At 51.0% G+C, this 23,362-nt stretch overlaps 1 protein-coding gene across 1 annotated transcript in view; it reads left to right on the top strand.

Moving 5' to 3' along the window:
* Nucleotides 1-23,362, top strand: part of Abcg1 (ATP binding cassette subfamily G member 1) — a 57,503-nt gene that overhangs the window by 7,526 nt on the left and 26,615 nt on the right. The gene's annotated exons all lie outside the window — the stretch shown is intronic.

Below are 23,362 nucleotides of genomic sequence, written 5' to 3' on the forward strand. Positions count from 1 at the left end.
ACTCAGCTTACGCCCGTCTTTCAAGGTGGAATAGTTCTCCACCATTTCAGGGAAAGTGTGTGTTGCCTCCCAAGTCTCAGTTGTTCAAGAACATTCCAGGGTCTGGCATGGCCTTTCTGGGAACCAACCGTTTTTGAGATCTTGGGAGGGTTCTTCAGTGTGTGGTGGTGCTGCTGGTGGCCTATAAACAAACAAACAAACAAACAAACAAAAACAATACAGCCCTTCATAAAATGAGCCATGGCCACAGGAGGCCCCTGGAGTACCATGTGATGAAGAACCCTGTCACGGGCTGAAGGGTCTTGGGACTGACAGTCCCAGTGTCCCAGTTGCCTGGCCACCTTCTCTAGGCTTACTGAGGTTTGAGTGCGCACGCTCTTCTGGCTGGTTCTTGGTTCCCAGTCTAGTCTGCTGTTTGTAGAAGTGGGGTGGCTGTGGAACAGACCAGGCAGTCCCTGCCGTCTACTGAATCACCTTGTGCAAGTCGGAAGTCAGAAAGGCATGTGGGGCATCCAAAGAGAATCGTGTGCCACTGGATTTTTAAGTGGGGGTGCTCTTAAATATTGGGTACAGCCTTTCTTTTTAAGAGGACTAAGTTAAATCCTTTTGGTTTTCATCTTCTCTTTTCTTCTCTTTGTTTTGTTTTTTCTGCCTCTTGAAGCTAAGCCTGTGAGATCATTTGCAGGGCCAATCTGGTCTTGGCGGTAAACAAAATTTTGGAAACTTGAGAAGCCAGTCCCTAGGACCTCTGAGCCTGGTGGTTGTGAACGATTATGTCTGGGTTTGCACAACCAGGAACAGGCCCTATCCCCTCTCAAGGGCTGATTGTAGGGCACTGTTACCTGATACTCACATTCCCAGATGGCAGCCTGTTTTGTTAAGAAGGAAAGTGCACCAGGCTCAGCCGCAGGCCCGTTCTGTGGAGCCTGCTAGAACGGCAAGGTAGGCATATACAGATTTTACAGAAAGATGTACCAAGTGGGCCTCTCTGGTTGATGTGGGTAAGTCGTGGCAGACCTGTGAGGCACACAGCGATCTCTGCACGTGCGTTGTGTGTGGCCTTGGAGGTGTTGTTGTGAGGGGGTTTGAAAACCCCATGCTGTAGGTGAAGGTGGTGTGCCATGTGGGGGCTCAGATGTCGGAAACCTCGTGTGTTAGCTTCTTTTCTCATTTGCTGCAACGAAATACCTGACAGGAAGAACTTAAGGAAGAAGGGTCTGTTTGGGCTCCCAGGTCCAGGGTCCAGCTCATCCTGGCAGGGAAGGACAGCAGCCGGAGTGTGAGGCAGCTGGTCAGCTGCAGTCACAGTCAGGAAGCAGAGAGGGGAATGTGGGTGTGTAGCTCTCCTTTTTATGAAGTCCGGGACCCCAGCCTGTGGAACAGTGCTGACCACGTTTAGGGTAGGTCTCCCCACTTCCATGAACATCATCTGGGTAATCACTCACGGAAATGCCTGGATACTTGTTTCCGTGGCCATTCTAAACCCTGTCAAGCTGGCATCCGAGGAACCGTCACAGCAGCTTGAGTTGAAACCCAGCACACCAGTCTTGGCCCAGGAGGGGCAGCCCTCCAGGTGCTGTGCCCACCTCACGTCCTCTGAGAGTCAACAGGCCCCATTCACCATCAGAGTCAGCCAACAAGTGTCCCTTCTCAGTGCCTCGGTGGACGGACATTCAGCCAGGTGGCCACTTGCCCTGTAGTAACCTCTGTGGGTTCAGGCACGGGAGGAGTCGAACAGGAACCCTGCGGGACTTACCCGTGAGTCAGAGGGGATGACAGACATGCTCAGTCTGGTGTGTTCCTGTTTTGGGGATTCTCAACCGGCGAGGTGTGGATCACTGACCTCTTCCCCAGTTCTTTTCCTCCTCGGCAGTGGCATCTCTGAGGTGCCTGCCCTCCCCACTGTGTGCCTTGTCCTTCCCTAGTCGCTAGACCTACAACTCGGAGTCTATATGCTTGACCGTGTCAGTATGAAGTTAAGAAGAAAGTAAAGAGAAGTGCCCGCCTTCTTCTCACTGAAATCAGGGGCAACTAAGGCAAAGAGTGGTTATGGGGCTTGGCCATACTCCTGACCTAGAGAGAGGAGATCCTGAGACCACGGTGGTGATGGCCAACTCTGTGAAGCCCAGCATGGTGGCCGGGCCTTGCCTAGTTCTGAGCCATATGGGTCATCTTCCTGCAGTTAGCAGGGAAATGGGCTCTTCCTGGAGGCTCGGGTGCCCTGGGAAATAGTCCATTGGACTGCAGGAAGGAAGTCCAGTCATTTGTCCCACCAGCTGTGAGCGGCATGTGCTGCAAACACCACTGTAACTTCTCTCTCCGCACCAGTCAGTGCTACACCCTGGTGACTCTGAACCTAGGGGTTCAGTTTCCTCAACTCGGAACAGCCACAGTAGCAGGAATCCATAAAGTGGACATTTTACCTAGGACCAGGCATCTGGCTGGCTGACATGCTCCACATACCTCTGGACTCCCTCCCCTTCCCCACATCCCCTCCCCTCCCCACTCCATACCTCTGCTCCTGAATGCCCACAAATTCTGCTTCCCTTGTCCCTCATGAGGGCCCTTTGCTGTTTTGTCCCTCTGATGGCTGGGGACCCTCACAGGTTCCAGCAGTAACTGGAGCTGTGGGGTCATATCCTGGCTACTCTTTTCCATTTCTCCTCCTCCAGCATCGTGATTTTGGATCTGTCATCTGCTCTGTGTGGCTCCAAGGTGACCTTCAGAGTAGAAGCCATCTCTCCTATGCTGCCACCTGATTAGTTTTGCTGTCTGTATATCAAGCTGATTGGTTGTTGGCTTTTAGAATTCACCCTGATATGCTGGGACTGTCTGGAACTCTGGGGCTGGCTGCCACAGCCCTGCTGGAGGGACAGCTCCCGACTTGTAAGAATGAGGAGCTCTGAGAGCCTCGAGCCTGTCAGATTTGTAGATCGGTAAAGGCGACAGGAGTCCAGGAGCAGAGGCTCTTTGTCCAAAGTCAAAGCCAGAGAGGGGACCCAGCTGTTCTCTTCCGTTACCCAGATAGATGCTGGAGCCCTCTGTAGACCCCCACGGAAACCACTTCCTTCCACGAGTTCTCCCAGAATGGGGTGCTACCACACTGGGCCTTCTGAAGACAATAGCACTATAAATACATTGTCATCTTAAAGAAAGCAGGCAGGGTGAGAGGATGTAAAATTTGTTCTGCTGGGAGGAAAGGGATTTGGGAAGGGATGTATCCGTAGCTTTGGGGGGGAGGTCATTCTAACTCTCTAACATCTGGGAGCTTGACAGACTGCTAAGCACTGACAGTGGTCCTTAACCAAACATGTATTTTCAATTGTACGTAGGTTTTCATCTTATGATTAATGATGTCTTTGGAGGAAAAACTAGATCATGTAATAGATTCCTGGTAGGGAACATAATTGTGAAAGGAGCTAGTCTCGGGAGGACGCAGCACACCCTGAGGAGCATCTCACCGGCTTCTGATCGGGTAATTACTCTCCCTCAAGGAACCCACTCACGTAGTGTGGGCTGATGGGACAAATGACTCGGAACAATCTCGCCTTTGGTGCCATCACACTGGCTGTTGTGGTAGGGGCCTGATGCGAGCAGTCTACCCCTCAGGCCAGAGTGACTCCGGAAGGCAGCCCAGGCCAAGGGTCCCACTACAGAGAATACACATGGTAAAACAGAAACAGTGGGAGTGATGGAGGCTCACGCCACCCACACAGTGGTCTCCTTTTCATTAGGGCGTGATTGGCTAATGTTGCAGATAGAATGGCGGGAGTGCCCTGTGGACTGTCCCCTCTGCCACCCAAGGACGTCATAGCTGGCTGAATGCGGGAACTTCCTCAGCTTGTGTGGCTCATGAGGCTGTTTCAGGAGGGGTTCTGACCCCTCTACCCATCTCAAGGTCATGACTGTAGGAAAAGACCAACCTGAAACCATACCTGTGGGATTTCAAACTAAGATTGGTGACCCACAAGGAACCTCCTAGGTGTTGCCCCTCATGGGGGATTCGCCCTGGATAACTACCGTACAGATGGAGTTATTAGTGGCTGCCTTGGTTCCTGTCTCATGGTCCTGTTTAGATGCACCATTGATAAAGCTATCTGGAGGGCTTTGCAATTCCATCCTCCTCTGGAGAGATGTGCCTGTTCTGTGCCCTTGCCAGTGAAGGGAGCTGATGGTAGGGAACATGCTCTCCCCAGCAAATGACATGGCTCTTCGGAATTGAATTCACCTGCAAAGATCACCTGGTGAAGTTTAGGTTGGGAACAAACGCAATCACACCTGGGGCTTTGGCACATTTTCTTTACTGTCCTTCAGCCTGGCCTGGCCAGGCCATGTCTCCACATGCCCCACTCTGTGGACAGAGGAGAATACACCACAGTCTATGCTGCAACTGAGTCCTCCAGTTTCAACCCTGCCAGAAAAACTAGGAAGGAGTTAAGCAGTCTGGGCAGCTCCAAGCCTGATTATCTGTATTGGTTTGCTTCTGAGTTATAAAAGGCCTTTAAACACCCTTCTCAAATGAAGGTTTGCTTTCTCTTAATTTCCATCACCATTTCACAAGGCTTGTCATTACAGGCTGGCTGAAATGAGTGGAATGTGCCATTAATAAACCCCTTTCAGGAATTCCATTAGGAAGCTTGGACTTGAACCAAGTGCCCAAGACTGGGGATGGGAAGGGGAGCCCAGCCCCAAAAGGGAAGGTTCCAGAGAGCCCCAAGACAGGGATAGGTTGCTCAGGTTTCAAGGGGGATTCACAGTCCCCTAGCATGGGAGAATTCTTTTGAGCCTCGTGGCCTGTCTTGTGCTAGGCTTTCTTTTGGGTCCAAAAGGAAATTGTTTTTAACACACTGCTTTATTTGGAGTCCTAGCTAACCCTCTCAGGCAGTGTATAGTCCCAGACTGCTTGTAGAGAGCCTTGTTGTGGCTTAAGGGTTTCAGAGAGTACCCCAAAAGCCATCTGTTGCCTTGGTGAACCCAGAGGCCAGTTCTTAGCTCTTCAGGATTTGGTAACTCCTGGGGACAGATGGGTGGGCCATCTGTTCCAGGTCCTGAGGGCAGCACCCTTGGTGATAAGGAACTTCTTTAGTGGTACAAATAGAATTTGAGGAACTGTTAATAATGGGCGACTCTCAGGACAGACTCAAGAGTGGTAAGTGCTGAGTGCCATTGACTTGCTAGGTTTTAGTCTCAGCATCCAGGGTCTTCTGGCTGGCACAGCTTTCCCTTTAGTTCCCCACGTGAGACGCTAGCTGTCTCCAGCTGAGATCTGGAGTGAGAGGTATGTGTTTCCAAAGCATTGTGTGGTCAGGGCTGACACCTCTGGACATGGATCAGACGCCCCGATGACATTGGCCCGGAGTTCTTATTTTCCTGAGTGCTCTGTTTGGCAGTTTCTTTATTTGGGCATGCGACCTCGTTGTCACTTTCCCAAGAATGTCCCTGTTCTTGAGCCATCTGGCCTCTGCAGGGTGGCTTTGCAGGCTTGTGCACCACTGCTTGACGACGGTGTTGGTGTCACCATTTCATTTTCCAAGGACATTCTTGCCATGCTTACCCTATGGCCTGCTTGCATTTAGCACTTCAGTGTGGGCTTGTCTCCAGAAACCTCCACCTTCTGAGACGAAAGTCCTTTTAAACTGAAGCCGGGTCTCCTGGTTCAAGAAATAACCACAGCTGACAGCTTGGCTGAACATAAAACCGTTTCTTTTGTTTATGAACTGGCAGGAAAATAATGTTTAGTAACCGCACACCTGCTCCCTTTGAGTTCATTTCTAGCGTCAACAGATTCCCTTATTTAAGGAAAAGAGGTAACCATGTGGGTCAGATTAAACAATCGAGGTAATGGTCACGAGGCACGTTCCTCATGAGACAATGCAGAGGAAAATCCCTACTGTGTAGAGGAAAATGCATCTTCAAATCAGGTATGTCTGATGCTGGTGCTTTGCCCCCGTGAGAAAAAGGGTGTCAGAGGGCTTTTCAGAGTCCAGGATGGCTGATGGCTGACTCAGAACCAGGAGTTTCACTTCCCACTGAACCAGCTGCGTTGTGAGCCACCTCTGTGGCAGTGGGGAAAATGGCACTCGGTGTCAAAAGTCAGATATGCTAGAAGGACTGTCAAGGCTATGATTATATCCAGTCAAGACCTATGTTTAGAATCTAGATCTTGGAGCCAACCGCAGCCTTGGGCCTGCCCGAGTCTGAACTCCCATGTGTGGGGGCAAGCTATCTGCATCATCCCTCCCCATGAGTCAACCTGTTGGATCACTTCAGTCACCAGGAACTGAGACTCCTGGACAGCATGGACGTGCTTGCACAAGGCTCATTCTTAGAAAATGCTTGTGAGCTAAAAATCAGCCTTAGCTCCTGAGTTGCCCCAGGTCCTGCCTCTGGAACCCCGTGGAACAAGTCATCTTGGTCTTGAAATGGGCTCACAAACTGGACAGTGTAAGAAACGGACCAGCGGCCGGGCGGTGGTGGCGCACGCCTTTAATCCCGGCACTCGGGAGGCAGAGGCAGGCGGATCTCTGAGTTCGAGGCCAGCCTGGGCTACCAAGTGAGTTCCAGGAAAGGTGCAAAGCTACACAGAGAAACCCTGTCTCGAAAAACCAAAAAGAAAAAAAAAAAGAAAGAAAGAAACGGACCAGGGACAAAACAGTAACCGAGTGCCTCAGGGCGGTCAGCCACACGATAGAGGAACATGTGGCCGGTGGAGAAAGGAGGTCCCAGTTGGCTTTGTGATCCCACAGCACAGTGACACTTGTGGGTCGCAGGGCAGAGACCAGCACTCCTCCCAGAAGGTTCTTGCTCTCTGTAACTGGCAAGGGTGGCGCTCAGTGGAGAAGCAGCATGAGTCACCTGCTCTGTGTCTGTCATGTGGCAACTGGGGGCTCTGCCCAGAAGTGCCCGGGCCAGGCATCCCAGCACGGATTGTGGGAGAGCTCAGTCTTGCGCCTCTTCTCCCACTTTTCAGGGAGTCGTGCTTGCTTGCAATTAAAAATAGCTGATGTTTATTTACTGTTTGCTTTCCCACATTGTCTCATTACCCCAGAGCTTAAACTCTCTGCTTCAAAATGTTTCGGGAGGCCCAGACCCACATAAGATGGCCCGTGTCATGTTCTTGCTCAGGAGATAAACACTTCCAGGTGTCCACACGAAGGTCTCTTTACCTACTGTCAATGGAGGTCCTGGAAAAAAAAAAAAAAAAATTCCGGTTTGGGCAGGCAGCAGCTTTAACGTCTGCCCAGAGTCCAGAACCCCCATCACTGCCTGCGGGACATGTTGGATCTCTGCTTGATCCCAAGATGAGAGAGAGAGAGGGAGAATATGAATATGAATGAGAGAATAGTTCATTCCAGCCGACTGTCATCTACATGACCCAGTAATGGAGGCACTGGCCAAGTGACAGCACTATCACCGGGTTTTATTACTTAGAACACCCTTCCCTTCCTTCTGTGGTTCCGCGCGCATCCAACAGGCGGCCAGGACACACCGGCTCCATAGCTCGCAAGTAACCCTAGCTGCAGGCTCAGTGGAGGCTGCCTGCAGGATTTTTGAATTCTTAGGAAACTGAATTCTCAATGACTGGAAGGAGACACAGCAAGGCGCTGCTGCCTCCTCCAGTGTTCAGGTGCAGGCGGGGCAGGTGTGAGCTGCTGCGCAGGCGCAAGGCGCGCCTGCCTGCCACCGACGCCAGCGTTGGGGTTACTATCGGTCAACGCTCGCTAGTAACCTCCAGCTGGAAGCAGCGAGGAGCTGCGCGATTGGCTGCGCGCACCCGGCGCTGTTGCTAAGAAGACAATATTGCCGCTCTAGGGGGCTCAAGTGGTCCTGATGCTAGGCCTTCCTGCAGAGAGCAAAGCCCCTGGTCACACGCTCCACCCCAGGTCCAAAAGGCACCCGGAACCGAGAACTCTTCCAACAGGAAGGCGCTGAAGCAGATGAAGCAGGACTTATTTCTGGATGAATATTTTGATATACAGGGTTGTTTCCTGTTTAAGCTTAATTGGGGGCATGTGGCTGGGTGGGAATAACACAGCAGATACCAGATTGCTTCAGGCTTTTCTGCGTGCTGGCTGTGCCCTTGAAGTTTTGATCAGACTTGCAAGTGTGGGCAGGGGCTGAGGGGAGGGTGAGGGGGGGGGGCTTCCAAACTGCTGTTCAAAGTCAAAGAGAGCTTATAGCTCCACGGGACCCTTTTTCCAAGAGACACTGCTGGTCTGGGACTCCTTGGAAATGGTCTGATTTGCTTCAAGTTCAGAGCAGGGGAAGGCCTAAGAGGCAGACCTCCTCTCTATGACCAGCTCTGGGAAAGGACCAGGGTGGGTCCCCAAATCTTGGAATTTCCCTTTGAGACTGGTTTGTGGATCTGCAAAGCCAGCTGGAATCCGGAGGGCTTCCCTGCCCCAGCTGAGTCACTTCCATCCTGGGCACGGCAGAGAATGAACAGTAGCTGAACTCCAGGAGTGCATGTGTTTTTGTAGCGTCTGTGGCTCTGTCTGTGAACCCACAGATGTAAGAAAAGCACGGTTTCTCTCATTTGGGTACATGGAAGGCCCAGGACATGGGTGGAATAGGAGGAGCCATGTCATGCCCTCCCTGGGGACCAAGGCCTTCTTGAGACACCAGCCTGATGGCTCCTTTGGGCTTAATTTCGGCACCTTGTGAAGTGCTAAACACTGTTTTACATATGGTCTGCTCAACCTTTGGGGCGCATGCCCAAATGCAAGGCGACCCCTTGGGGCTGGTGACTTTCTCTGGCTTGTGTTTTCCTCGCTTGCATCTCCACTTCGGTTTTTTTGTGGTTGTAGAGTTAACCTTTTGCAAGAGAGACGATAGCCCCGAAGTGTAAATTCTCTGAACTGACAGCGGACTAAAGGAAGCTGGAGTTTGATGTGGAGAGTAGCAGTGACATACTGAACCCCCTTCTGTTTCCTGGGGGTTTGTGGGGGGGAGGTGGGCGGAAACCCCTGTCAAAAGAAGGAAGTGTGGGTTTGTGATAACTGCAGCGTTGCTGAAGACACTGGCACACGTGGTAATAACGTGAGCTCATGTCCGGAACCCTGTGTGGAGGTGTCCTTAGCTCCATCCAGTGAGGGACAGAGAGGCTGGGCTGGGAGCCTTGTGCCACACAGGACTCTGAGCCCTCTGTTCCCTGAGTAGACTGAGGGAGCTTCCTGGAGACCTTATGCCCTTCCCTATGGCCATCAGACTTTAACTGTGGTCCCCAAGACATTGGAACCCCCCCCCCAAGAATCTCAGACTGGGGGAAGGGAAACGCCAAAGAGGAACTTGTCCCCCAGGGCTGCATTTCATAGAGTTCTGATGTATCAGACCACCGTGCAGGAGAGCCCAGAGCCCAGACAGTGATGGGTGGCAAGACACATTGACCAGGACTGCTTAAAGTCATACCCCTTACCCTCTACTTACATCTGAGCCTCTTGTCAGAGCCCTGAAGGGGGACTTGGGGGGTCACAGGGCCTCTTTGTTTGTTTCTCTCGATGAGGCTATATTGACTAATATAATCTCTGCTTTACACTATTATTTTGTCTCTTTAATCCGCATATTGGGGGCAGGTGGCTGAGCATGGCTCATTAGGACCACCAGGGATGGGTCTCTGTCCCTACCAACTCCAGTCACACTCTTCTCAGAGATTCACAGCTGCCTTTTCTGAGACTTAGGCTGGTGGCTTCCTGGTGGCGAATATCAGAATCGAATCAGCCTTCCTTTCAGAGCATTGATAAACACGTCTTACTTGGGAGTTGGCACTGCCCTACACGGGACAGGTCATAGCTGTGTCACACCTGAGGGGCCCTCTGAGAACTTTCAGGTCATTGAATGATGAGTTTTGCATCTTGGAGACTATTTATATTAAGCATCGGCATTTGTGAGTGGCTGGGTGGAAATTTCCACCGTAGAAACGGAGCTGGGTAAGCAACATTACACTTCAGAATCTGCCTCCTGAGAGAGGTTAATGTAGGTCATCTTGGGGAGGATGTGAGACTCTCAGGCCCTGTGTATTTTTGTCTTGTGGCTGGATCTTCATGAGTGAACATGAGAGAGCTGTACCCACTCTCTAACTGGCAGCTGCAATGGGAACAGCAGTGGTGCTGGCCGAGAGGCAGCCGCAACACCCAAGGCCAGGGTTTGCGAATGTTTACAGAAAGTTCTGCAACCTTACAAAATTTATAGAAAATGCAGTTCTTTTTAACAAAGACTAAAATAAATTAAACTACATTTTGAATATCACTTCTCTGTCTCTTTTCTTAATAAAATGGCTCCAAGTCTTAACACCATTTAACGCCCTCCCAGGAAGTCAAGGAAAAGGCCAAATGAGGAGGCCAGTGGTTGGGAATGTAGGTATTGAAACTCACTCCTCAACTCACCAGCAGGACACTGGGTGAGTTTAAAATTCTCTATAAGACAGGGAATCAGAGCAGCAATAAGCCATATCTTAGTGGGTCAAACAGCTTGACACCTCCAGACTATTGTGTTCTACAGGATGAAGTGAATAAACAGTATTGTGTGTGACATCAGAAACCAATAATGATAGGATCAATACAATGGAGTCAAAGCCCTCTAGTCATTCTGAAAGCAAGTTTGCTGCGATTTCAGGTGTTAGAAGCTAAGGAGCCCATGCATGATTGCTGGCAGATCATGGCTCAGCCTTTCATGGGCCATGTGTCCTCAAAGCCCCGTGTGCCACCACTTCATCTGTCACCAGAGGTGTGTTCAAGACCTGACCGAGGTCACACGTCTGTATGGGGTAGAGCCAAAGTGATGGGGGCTGCTACCTGCCAAGCCCTGGACCAATCTCTACTCTGACCTTATCTCAATATGTCTACGTGTAACATGTTCTTCTAGAGTAGGCTCCGTTGTTGGAACAGCCTACCATGCAGCCCCCACAGGCAGATGTTCGTGGCACTCAAGTAAGGAGCCTTGGTTCAATGGTACTTTCAGAGTCAAGGAGAGGGACATGAAAGTTCTAGAACGTTCTTTTTGTCGTTTGGGAGTGTCTGGTGATGTCCAGACTTCCAGCACCTCATCCCTCAAATCAGACCTAGAGAAGCAGTGTGTGATGATGACACCCCATGACACCAGATCATAAGTAGTACCCTCTTATGATCACCCTGTGTGTGCTCATCGTGGGCTGTGAAGGGAGCTGGGTTTTGTAGGAAAAGAAAGCAGCTGAGGATGGTGATATAGTGTTCGGGCAGGAGAGGATGCCTGCCAGGCTGTTCCCCAGCAACCTGATAAAGCACCATCTCTACCCAATCAAAGAAGAGATCACAGTATGAAGTTTCAGAGACCCTGCTAATGACAGGAGAGACCCCAAGGCAAAGCCCAGCATGATATAACTCCTAAATTCCTCCTATTTGCCCCTTGAGGTCATGTGAAACAGTCACTGACCACCTAGGATCATGGCCACCAGTAACCTCGAACACTCATGGGCTTGGTGCTTACAGTAGCGTTCAGTAAGGAGGAAGTAGTGAACCTGGAGACAAGTTTGGCGAGTTTTGGATGTTTCAAAGGGTGGAGGCTCCCAGCAGGTCTCCCCAGGTGACACCTGGAAGCCACGCTTGGGGAGAACAAACAACTGAGGCCAGAACATTCCACATTTACTCACACATGGCCGGCATGACCTTCAGCTCCACCCACAGGACTGAGGGCACAGGGGCAGATGGAAGAGGGCATCAGGCTGTGGGCAGGCTTAGAAGGAATTTGACTGGCATGGGTGTCTGTGGCCTCTGTCCTAGCACTCTTTAGGTCTGGCAAGGAGTATATGGGTCTTTGAAAACCTTACATTCTAGATTTCATAGGTATGTGGTGAGAGCATTGAGCATGGGTAGAGCATTGAGCATGGGTAGAGCATTGAGCATGGGTAATGCATCTTGCCACCTAAGATGCTAATGGAGCCCAGGCTGACTTACCAGCTCTCAGCACCCACTGATCAAGACATTCAGGTGCAATAGATCCCCTCCTACCCCCAGGACAGCAGCAAGCTTGCCACAGGTGGGAGTGGGGTGGTAGTGTACTAAGACACGTTCCATGGGGAGGTCAGACCCAGAGGCCTGTGTGTTCCCTAGGGAATCAATGCCACAGCGCTGTGTTTGCTTCACAGACCGGCCTGTCAAGGACAGTGTAGAAGAGGAAGAAAAGTGCTGGGACTTGGGAGGCCAGGGCTGAGGTAGAAAGTTCTAGAGGCATATGTAGTTCTCACCCTATACTTTGACTTTTTGAGATTCCCTTAGGGAAAAGTGGCTTTTCAAACCTGGACCCCGAGAGAAGACACTGAAGCCCTTCACAGGCATGTGTCCAACCTTTGGACATGGTCATCTGTAGAGTTCATGCTTGAGAATTCCACAACCAAGTTTGAATTTTTTTTTTTCCCAAACGTTTACAATGTTCTAAGTAAGTTTACAGTTTTCTGCTGGGCTGTTTGCATAGCTATCCGGGATTGCATGAGGCCATGGCTGAGGTAAGACCCATCTAGATAGAACTTGACCCTGGCATGAAACAGTGAAGGTAAGCAGCATAAATAATAACAGACAAACAGTGTGACTTCCTCCAGAGAGGGCTCATGGCCCCCAGGAGCGCATCCGTTTTGCTCCACAGTCCCACACCCATAGCCCTTCAGAGTGGACACAGCAAAGCAGTGACCCATGAAGCTGTTTGTGTGTTGTGAATTTCTTTTGCTGGTGTGGTGTCTCCAGGACTTGGAATGCAGTTGACTTTGTGCTACTCCAGCGCGTCTGAGTTACGGAACACGCAGCAGTGGGAATTCCCATCCCCCTGGCGATGCAGACCCTGTCGGTGGGGAACTCCGTCACATCAGTGAGGAGTGCATGGCCACTTGGGAGCCACACTTGATCCTTTGAGAAACAGTCAGGGAGTGTCCCTGCTCATCACTCCCCTGGAGTCAGGGGAGGATGGGGCCTTACTCACAGTGGTCCAGGCAGCCCCTCCATGTCAGCAGCTCCTCCAGCCCTGGAAGACACAAGAGGATCAGAGAGAGAGATGCAGAAGCTGCCCTCCAAGGGAGGGGAGGGCCCAGTGCTGACTCACTGAGAAGCCAAGGACCTGCTCAGCCCTATTCCTTCCTGGTGACTTGGGCTGAGGATCAGTTGTCCCCAGGGCATCTTGGTGGGACAAAACACATGGTTCAGCAGTTCCTGTTGCTGTTATTTAAGAGAGTGTAGATTTTGTTTCTGTCTCACTGAGACCAGAGGTGCATTCTAACTCCCCCTTGTGTGGACTTGAATGAGCAGTTGTAGTGCCCCTTGGTGGGGAGGGGGACGGGAAAAGGGGATGGGGTTCCATCTACCGGTTTGGGAAGCATGTTGCCGAAGCTCCAGATGATCTCCGTCCCTGCCTGCCAACTAGCACTGAGAACGGCCACAGAGGATGCTCTGTGAGTGGAGGAGACTCATCTCTCGTAGAATTCCAGGGCCCTGTCCCGTCAGAAGGAGCAGGAGGGAAGCCTAGAGGACCATTCCGACTGGGGAGTTCTTGGTTTTCATCTCTAAACCCTCTCGATCTTTGGCTGGAAGAAAACTCACCCTCTGTTGCAAGTGTCAGAACCCTTTGCAGAGCCTCAGGTGGCCCCAGGGTGGGAATGTGTCATGGCGGGCAGGCAGGGGCAGGCTAGTGTTGAGAAGATGCCATCCAGACCCCATGCCCTCACCAGTCTCTCTCAGTGCCCAGCTCTACTAAGCCAGCTTCTCAGAACTTGTCTGTAACACATCAGGACAGGGCAGTAGACATCCCCGCAGTCCTCTGTTCTAGACTCATTGGATCAGATAAGAAACAGGCAGAGTTGGGGAATGGGTCAGAGGTAGAACACTTCCTTATCAGGCACCGAGTTCAGCGCCTAGCACGAAAGAAAAACAGAACCCAAACGAAAGCTTGCAGATAGCACAGCCAGTGCCCTGCCAGCAAAATGCTGCAGCAGAAGCCCCGGACGGGCGGGCTCTCCTGCAACCTGATTTCCATATTGTCTAACTTTGCAGTTCTCACTCTTGGGCAGTGAACTTCAGTTTTTCCTTATTTACATAATGGCAGATTCTAATGTGTAAGGATCATAATCCCTGAATTTTAGAGAGTGTACTTGGACCATAGATATGGCCACTCTGGTCCTAGTGTGCCGGAGGGGTGGGGTGAGGGGGGGGTAGACGACAATGGAGGCTTCTTCTTATTCCTGCTGATGGAGAGCTGGGGCTGTTTACAAAGCAACCCATGTCCCTACGAAGAAAAGTGTGGAAAACACCCCTTGGAGGCTCCCGGTGCCCTTTATCATAGGGGAAGTACCTTCACATACAGAGCCAGCTCAGGGCCTGATGGAGGTCCCAGAAGGTGACTCAGAGGGGTGGGTGAGAAACGGGTGTGAACACCCCATGCCTGGCAAGGGTACTCCTCAGTCGCTGGCCCATCGCTGTCCAAAGGGCCCTGAGACGGCGTCAGGTACCCAGAGGGAATGTGGCTGTTTGATGAACCCTGTGTCCCTTGGTGCAACCCCAGGCCTCCTAAAAAACGTCTCCATGGCCATGCTCTGTAGCAGGGAGTGGGTGGGATGAAATAAGTGCCTGGGTCACAGAACCTCTGAAAGGTGGCAGATCAAGCAACCAAAGGAAGGACAGTTTGCTTTGGGAGATGAACCTCCCCGTGAACCGCCCTTCAGTCCGTCAGGTGACTGGAGGAGTAAGGGCTGCAGCTATACAAATGCTTAAGGAACTGGAAAGCTCCTGTCTTCTCAGCTGGGACCACTGGGGAAAGGGAGAGTCCTGACCCCGTCTGTATACTCCAGAGGCTGCCCCAGGGACGCTTCCTGGGCCACCTGGGCCTTCTGTATGTGGATAGCTCTTGGTACTTGCAATGAAGCACAGGCCAGGTGGCCTCCCTGGCCAACCGTGGGGACAGGAGGAGGACAGGGCAGCTAACAGCCCAGAAACAAGACTGAAGCTAGCATGCTATTCCTGAGAAGGAGGCACGGGGAAGCCCAGAGCCTGGATATACATGTGGGAGTCCCACCAGAGCCAGAGGGAGCAGCCCTGAGATGGGGGCAACCTGCATTTCCCTGTCTGTTCCTGAGACTTCCGCTTTCTGGAGACTGTCTTCACAGGGAAGTGTGGTGGGGGTGTGATGACGGAAGGGACAGGATAAAGCCAGCCAAAGGGCTGGTTCAACAATACACAACCCTCCGTCTGCCTCTTCTTGGGATGGCCTCGAAGTTGATCAAGATCTGTGTCCCAGCAGGAACATCCCGGAGAGGGCAGGGCAGGGCAGGGACCGTACTCTGTGCAGGTGTGGATGGCTGAAGTGAAGAGGCAGTGGAAGGGGGCCCCTTCTCCTGAATTAGGGCCAACGTGGGGGTTTCTTCCCGTTCTAGATGCGGGGCCTCTCGATTTGTGAATCAGCCATGCAAACGCTTCAAAGAACTGAACTGGAGGACTCCTACAGGGGGTGTCTGTGGGAAGCAGCTTCTTAGAATCTTCCGTGGGTCTAGAATAACCCTGGGAGGAATTATTAGTGAGGCATTTCAGTTCTCTGAGATCCTGGTGGAACAGCCAAGCTGCTCTAGTAATTCACTTGTTAATAAATATTTCATAAATCAATCTCGGTCCATGTGCACAAGCAATAACCAAAGCAGGTCTGCTCCAGGGCAAAGAGAGAGGAGAGGGAGATAGAAGAGAGAGGGAGAGGGGGGAGGGAGGGGGAGGGAGGGGGAGGGAGGGGGGGAAGGGATTGATTACAGTCAGAGCTTCAACTCCCTGAAGTCATGAAAAACAACTACATGAGGATTTCGCTTTCTTTGTAATTTTGACCTGCAGAAAGTGAAAAGCGTCATCTTATAATACAGTGATGTGTGTGTGTGTGTGTGTGTGTGTGCGCACATGCCGCGTATTTATAATGTAAACATTTCTTTAAGTTAGTAAAGACCCTTGTTTAGCCATGCTTATTTTGTAGATTGCAGAGGGCTGTGAATCCACTGTCAGGAACATAGGTGGGCATGTTTGTATCTTTCTTCGGCGTCAGAACTGATTGAGTTACAATAAATGACAAGTAACATGACCTTTGTGCCCTTTGAATTCGCCAGGTACTGCAGAATTTGACTTTTATGAGCTTTGACATTCTCTAGTTCCTTTATTCCAATGCTTTTAATTATATGTTTCTATTTTCATGTATGTGTCTGTGTGTTGGTACCCACAGAGGCCAGAGGAAGGCATTGGTCCCCTGGAGCTGGAGGTACAGGTAGTTAGGGGTTTTCCAACCTAGGTGCTGGGAACCAAACTCCTGGTCTGTGCAGGAGCAGCAAATGCTCCTAACTATTGGGCCATTTCTTTAGCCCACCCCCTTTAGTCCAGTTTTAATTACTAATATTAATTCTTGAGGCGTACAGTAGACTTCACACAACTATAGAGATGTTATCCTAAATGTGGAGGCAGATGGCTGGTTCAGATGCAAGGAGGGTCTCCACAGGGACCAGGTGAAGGCTTAACACACAGCAGGTTCAGAGCTGTTGAGGCACAGTGTGGCATATGCAGGACCTGGTGACGACGGGGCTTCCAGCATTAGCCTGAAATAGGCCATGTGTCACAGGCAGGAGAAATGGGGCTACAGCCCAGATACAGGAAGATGGAGTCCTTTGCTGTGGTGACTCTTGTGGTTGAGGCCCATGATGAGTGACCTAGCAGTCAGTGCTCAACACTGAAGGTCCCTTCAGCTACTGAAGCGCCCCAGACTGAGGTGAGCACTGTCCACGCTGAACACCATGTGTTATCACTAAAAAGAAGCATTAGTTAGCAAACTACAGATACCCTCACCATGGAATATTCTAGAATTGTGTAAAGAAGCAGAGCCTAATCTCTTGGAATGTGTGTGTGTGTGTGTGTGTGTGTGTGTGTGTGTGTGTGTGTGTGTGTGTATGTGTGTGTGTGTGTGTGTGTGTGTGTGTGTGTGTGTGTGTATGTGTGTGTGTATGTATGTATTTTTTTTCTTTCACTGTCCTGGGTTTTCCCAGTAGGCTAGACTGACTGACTACCTGGCAAGCCCCAGGAATCTGCCTGTCTTAAGATTTCCCCAGCACTGAGATTGTACGTACATTGTGAGAAACCACCCCAGGGACCGACTATACGGCGCCATTTATATAAATTCCAGAAATATGCACAAATGACTTAAACTCTTTAAGGATGAATAGAGTTAAACAGGAAAAAGAGGAAAAAAACAGGAGAATAAAGAATTCAGTAGAGGTTATGTGTGGGGCAGGGTTGGAGACTGCAGTGAGGAGTGATTGAGGCTCAGGAAGAACTGGGGTATGCGCCTCAGACTGGAGACGGGCTGGTTGTCACTTGAGTTTAACTGAGGAGATGCGATCAAACACTGTTCGCCCTGTGTTCTGGTTTCCTTCCTGTGGCTGTGCTAAAAACACTCTGACAAGAGCAACTTAGGAAAGTGTTTGTTTGACTGCTTACACTTCCAGGTCGTAGGTCATCACTGAGGGAAGTCAGGGCAGGAACGGAAGCAGAAACCACTGAGAAACACTGCTTGGATAGTTGATTGCAGATCCACACTCAGCCTGCTTTCTTATACAGCCCAGGACTACCCGACTAGGGAATGGAACCACCCATGGTGGGCAGGATCCTCCTACATCAATTAACAAGACAGTCCCCACAGATAATACCCACAGACCAGTCTGATCTGAGCAGTCTCTCCATGGAGACTCCCTTCTCAGAGGACTCTAGGTTGTGTCAAGTTGGCAGTTAAAGCTAACTAACTAGCTGCCTCAGATAGGGCACTGACAGAATGAACCGATGATGACACACATTGGCTTGGTGAACTGAGTTTATTGTGGTTAGTGATGAGAACGTGTGTAAGGAGTTATGTAGGCATATAGGCGATTCAGACAGTAGTGTCGTTCAACATTCACCCCATTCTGTGTGACAAGTCACAGAGGGTGCCTCTCTGGAGGCTCCTGAACATCTACCTAAGAGTCCCTCTTCCCCCCAGCAGTTCACTGCTGTTATAGCCTCAGGGAGAGGCCTCTTGAGCCTTGTAAGTTTCTCAGGACTTCTTTTTCTTGCCAGTTTTCCTGAGACCCTTATCCCCTTCATCCCTCAGTATGAAGCACATCGGCTGTTCTCTCCTGGTCTCTCACAGAGGTAACTCTGTCTGGGTTCGGGCTTTCCTAGGGACGTGGTGTGGTGCTTAGAGAAACTCACTTCAGCCTTTCTCCACTCTGACGTCAGCGTATTGAACGTGTCCTTGTAGCGTGCATCAAGAATGAAATAAGGCAATGTATTTGTTCACCTTTGACCCTCCAGGCAGCGGAGGCTCAAAGAGACTTTGAGTTTTAGGTCTGAGACAGGAGAAGGGCTGATGATGGAGAAGCTGGTGGCTTCTAGTTAGGCATGTTGATGATACCTGAGATAAACTCCATTGTCCTGCTAACTCGGGGTAAAACCTATTAAAGTCATGTTTTCTGGGAATAGCATAGCCTTGATACCCATTGACCTGGGCGGAGGGAGGTGCGTACATGTGTGTGTGCATGTGTATGCAAGTGTGTGCGTGCATATGTGTGTGTGTGTGTGTGTGTGTGTGTGTGTGTGTGTGTGTGTGTGTGTGTAAATACAGAGACCAGAGATGAACTTTTAGTGCCTTTCTCATATACCACCCACTTCCTTTGTAAGGCTCAGCCTATCTTTCACTGTCCTGGGGCTTTCCCAGTACGCTCAGCTGGCTGACTACCTGGCAAGCCCCAGGAATCTGCCTGCCTTGAGCTTTCCCCAGCACTGGGATTATAAGTGCATACCACTGCACTTTTTGGTGTGGGTTCTAGTACTTGAACTCATGTCCTCATGCTTGCCTGCAAGCATCTTACTGAGCTCACTCCCTCGCCCCTGCCCATTGCATCTCACTATCCTGAGATGCCCAGTGTCTTGCTATCCTAAGATGCCCAATGTCTTGCTGGACTCAGTTTTCTTCCTGCCTGAGGAGGCTCAGACTCCTGGGTCTGGCAGTTATGGTGTGCACACTAGCTCACTGGCTCATGAAAGTGTTCTAAAGATGGCTCAGGGGCATCCCAGGGAGAACTGGCCAAGAACAACCTGAGGACGTCCTTTCAGCCCAGCCACAGCTCTCCCTGCAGCTACGTGTTGACTGTTACAGTTCAGTGATTGGGTCATACTTACTGTTGGTGCTAATGTTCATCAGTGACACTTCCGTGGTTCCACTAACACGAGTCACCTCTCAGCCACTGTCACCGAGCTTCAGACACTACTAGCTATTTTTATCTCCCTTGCAATTAGGCCTTTTCCTGCGGTAGCTGAAGGCTATCTCAGGAATGAACGTGAGTTGGATCGGGAATATCCATAGTAACTGAGTTATATTTTCAGCCGCAAGAGGAGGGATCGAGACACAAGGCGATAGTGGATCCCAAACACAGGCCATCTTGTGTGTCTTGACTTACCTAACCCCAAACACAGTCCCACGAACTTACTCTTGTCCTTTTCTGGGGTGAGAGGTGAGATTAGGACCTGGCCCATCTGTGTGACTTACTAGTTAGACTCCCTAGGGGAGTGAAATGGCCAAGACTCTAAGGGGACAGATGGGTGTCGTGGACCATTAGCCTAGAGGAAAGGGGCTGTTGTGGGTGAAGGTGTGCGTGGTGACAGAAAAGGTCTGTGGGACCCAGCCATATGTCAAATGCTTTGTAACTCTCCCACTGTGTCTCAGTAGCACCAGGTGCAAAGTAGGCATCCCTGTCTCCAAACGACAAAGGAAAAAGCACGGACAGTAGAAACACATGGAGCTGTCCCAGGTCTTATGAATGTGTAAGCGAGGCTGGGAGCGTGGCCGGTCACCTTATCAAATCCATGTGCTTCCTGGGGGGCATAAAACTAGTTCTGGCCAACACATGTTAGGGAGACTGTGACCAGATGGAAAACTGAGGGGATATTAAGGAATGATGGATGAAAAGTAGGCGCAGAGCCACGGGCTGAAGCAGGTAGAGTTGGTTCTGTGGAAAGATCGTGGGATTCCAGGAAGAGAGCGGCAGTGGAAGATGCTGAGTCCACCATGGAGCCTGGGCTCCTAGATGGGCCACACGGAGCTCCCCAGGTGAGCGGGCCTTCTGAGGGATGCTTCTCTCAGGGTGGCTGCTTAATCTTATAATGTCTTCTCCCTATGTCTGCCTCACTCGGAGCAGCAAGGGGAGGGTGGTCCAGGGGGTGGGCCCAGGAAACCCCCACCTCCACCCTGATGGCAGGTTGTTGAAACCAGGTCTGGAAGCGGCACTTCAAGCGGCCATTTCTGCACCTGTCCCTGAATTGCAGACATGACCCACATACAGCTTACCTGGGTATCTAGCTGTCTGTGGCTGCGGGGAGGTGGAGAGCAGTGAGTGGTGGGCTGATGCTTTCTGCTGGGAAACCTCACAATGTAAACACTCAGGCCCAGTGCTTACCAGCCCAGACTGGCTTCTAGAAGCTGTACCGTATTTGCGCTCCAGTGGAGCGTGGCTCTGATGTCACTCGACTCTGACATGTGTCGCAAGACAAACCTTTATTCACAGCAGAGGTGCGTGGAAGCACAAGAATCTGATTGACTTGGTGACTGCAGGGTGGAGGTCAGCCTAGTCCTGCCTGGCCTTTCTCCCTAGGCCCTTCCTCTGAGTTCTGAAGTTTGGAACCTGGGTTCTAGTTTACTGCTTCCTTTGTAGCACTGGGTTTTGAACCTAGGGCTTCACGCTTACTGGACAGACACTCTTGCACTGAGCCACATCCCTGGCCACATTCTTTTCTTTTTACTAATTTCTGTCTTGAGTCAGAGTCTCATTAAGGTGCCCATGCAAGCGGGCCGGTGGTGGCACACGCCTTTAATCCCAGCATTCGGGAGGCAGAGCCAGGCGGATCTCTGTGAGTTCAAGGCCAGCCTGGTCTACAGAGCGAGATCCAGGACAGGCACCGAAACTGCACAGAGAAACCCTATCTCGAAAACAAACGAACAAACAAAAGATGCCCTTGCAAGGCCTTGAACTTATGGTCTTCCATCCTCAACATCCTGAGTTGTTGGGATTTTAGGCGTGTGCTGCCTGGCCTGGCTCGCCATTCAGATTTTAACCCTGTTTTCGTGTCACATCTGGGGGGGCTCCTGATGTCATTGCAAGCCAAGTGTGTTGGGATAGGACAGGGAAACCAGTGTCCGGTGTTGCCATGGAAGGGAGACTTGTGCCAGCAGCCACCACCACAGTTCTGCAGGGCACCTTCCATGTCCTGGCACGCCATATCAGATGCCGTCAGAGCCTCAACGTGCAGAGGGCAAGGCGTGTGCATGTTCATAGGCTCCTCTGAGGGCATACATGGGTCCTGGTCTGAATCAAGGGAGGCTTTCCCAGCAGGCCTTGCAGTGTGGAAAGGGTTGTTTGGCAGAACATGCTGAGCAAGGGACAAACCAAAGGCCCAGACTAGGTGAACCAGCACATCCTTTAGTTACCTTGTTAAACTGGAAGTTGAAAAACTGGGCTGAGTTAAGCTAGGTCCAGAATGAGGTACTATAACTATGTGTAGCATGAATCCTAATTGGTCTCAATAATAAAAACCCAGAGCCAGATATCAGGTAAATGCTGAAAGATCAGTAAAGGAGCCAGCCACTAGAGAGACTTCTTACCTCTACCGAGTCCTCAGCCTGAAAGGGGCCACGCTCCTGTCTCCACCCCACCTTATCACTCCCTCTCTCTGCCCCGCCATATCACTTCCTGTTTCCTCCTCCCAAGTGCTGGGAGTAAAGGTGTGTGCCACCACTGCCTGGCCTCTAGTGGTTAGCTCCTCACTCTGATCTTCAGGCAGGCTTTATTTGTGAGAGCACAAACAAATTATCACCACAACTATGTGACCTCATCAGCAATTATGTGACCTCACCAGTAACTCTGTGACTTCCTGTTCGTCCATGAACCTTCTACACAAAGAGCCCTTGAATCCCATTGGAGAGCGATGATGTCATTGGAGCACACCCACCTGGCAGATGCTATTGTGTACCTCAGGCATCCAGTGTGGAGCCTCACAGGGAAAGAGGTGTTTGGAGGGCCTCTCTGCCTGTTTCCTCGGACCCAAAATGGAAGCTGCCTAGTGGGTTGGCCAGCTGTTGGCAATGGAGATAGAGGAAAGTTTGAAGCGAGGAGGGAGTGCTCGCCTCATGAGGGTGTAGGGAGACTCGAGGCCATTTTCTCCATGTTTACTAATATATTTTATGCTCTTTCACTTCTTGGTGTTACCCTGTGCATAGTGCAACTAGAAATACTGGGTCCAGGCTAGGAGGTAGATGGGGAAGGGCTTCTGCATATACCTAGGGCCCAAGGAATCCACAGCAGCAGATGGTGAGGGGCAGGAAACGGGAACCATTGGTCAGGACAGCCAGTTGGAGGGCTCAGGTGACCACTGTTAAGCCTGTAAAGTAGAGCTGGGGACAGAGGGGCACAGGGCTCCCTGCTCTGTAGTTACCCCACTGCTTTCTGGAGTACGGCGCTGGCTTCAGCCCCTGGTGGATTTCCACAGGCCGACAGAGGACCTACTCCTCTTCCAAAGAGAGGACAGCCAATGGACCAGTGTGTTGTTTGCACATCTGGGCACAGATCACAGTGTTTTCCTCTGGCACTGGTTCCCTGTGACTTTGACAACTAGGACCCTGTACACCTTGAGGACCACATTTCTGTTACCAAGACAATGTTCCAGATCCCATGTCCACCACTGCCATTGCTCCAAAGCCCCTTTGTCCTTCAGAAAGCACAGAATGCCAAGAGCGTCAATTTGATTGGCAGAGTTAGGTGTGTCTCATGCTCCGGCTGATCAGCAGTTCAGAAGGTCCTTGGGCACTGGGGGAGAAGCCCCCAAAAGAGGGTAAGAAAGGAATGCCACCAGGTATTGCAAGATTATGTACCTCGGGGCTGGAAAGACAGCTCAGCAATTAGGAGCACTGGCTGCCCTTCCAGAGGACTTGAGTTCTATTCCGAGCACCCATATGGTGATTCACAACCACCCGTTCCAAGGGATCTGAATCCCTCCCTCTTCTGGCTTCCATGGGCACCAGGCATACACGTGATGTACAGACATACTTGCAGGCAAAACACTCACACATATAAAATGATGAAATAAGAAGAAGAAGAACAAAAGAATGTGTACCTTTGTCTTTTGGGTATTGTATTTACTCTTGAGGAGGGAGTGTGAAAGTCAGGAAAGGCAGACAGTCTGTTCTGGAGCCAGATCCCTCCAGGTAGGAGCTGAGAGGGTGGGGAGATGAGCAGGGAAGCCGGAAGTGAGATTAGGCTCGTTCTAGGGACCGCTGGCTTAAGCAGAGGCAGTTTGGTCCTTAGGTGTGG

Source organism: Peromyscus californicus, unplaced genomic scaffold (genome assembly GCF_007827085.1).
Source record: "Peromyscus californicus insignis strain IS unplaced genomic scaffold, ASM782708v3 Scaffold_19__1_contigs__length_69161282, whole genome shotgun sequence".
In the NCBI taxonomy this organism is placed as follows: Eukaryota; Metazoa; Chordata; class Mammalia; order Rodentia; family Cricetidae; genus Peromyscus; species Peromyscus californicus.